The sequence below is a fragment of the Nannospalax galili genome, unplaced genomic scaffold (assembly GCF_000622305.1).
Source record: "Nannospalax galili isolate Female #2095 unplaced genomic scaffold, S.galili_v1.0 scaffold716, whole genome shotgun sequence".
NCBI lineage: Eukaryota > Metazoa > Chordata > Mammalia > Rodentia > Spalacidae > Nannospalax > Nannospalax galili.
Window position 1 is genome coordinate 3,711,521 of NW_008339517.1, and position 646 is coordinate 3,712,166.

Here is a 646-nt window from a genome sequence, read left to right on the forward strand (position 1 = left end):
GCAATTTTAAATCAAATAAGGTACAAAAATACACAAATATTGTGTTTTGCAATTATTTTACAGTTACTTTTGTCATTGATTTTTAATTCTTGGTTTTTATATTTACTGTTCAGTATTCTCTTCATTTTTTTTTTTTTTTTGGTTTTTTTGAAACAGGGTCTCCCTGTAGCCCCAGCTGTCCTGGAACTCACTATGTAGACCAGGCTGGCCTTGAACTCATAGAGATCCACCTGTCTCTGTCTCCCTAGTGCTGGGATTAAAGGCGTGCGCCACCACGACCCGCTAGTATTCTCTCCTTTTTACCTGAAGAACTCTCTTCAGTATTTTTGGTACAACGTGTCTGTTCCTAATAGATAACCCCATATTTTCATACCTGTTATTTCTTAATTTTCTTGTTTTTGAATGGTAATTTTGCTTTATACATTATTTTTCATTTATATTCTTGTTTTTTTTTTTATATGGTTGACTACATTGTTCCTTAGGCTCATAGTTTTATAGGATTCTAATGGAAATTAACAGCTATTCGACTTTAACTTTTTTGTATAAGTGAGTTTTCCCTTGCTGATTTCAAAATTCTCTTTGTAATTTGCTGTAAAATAATTGATAGTGGCATGTCTTTGTGTATTTTACATTTACCTGATTGAAG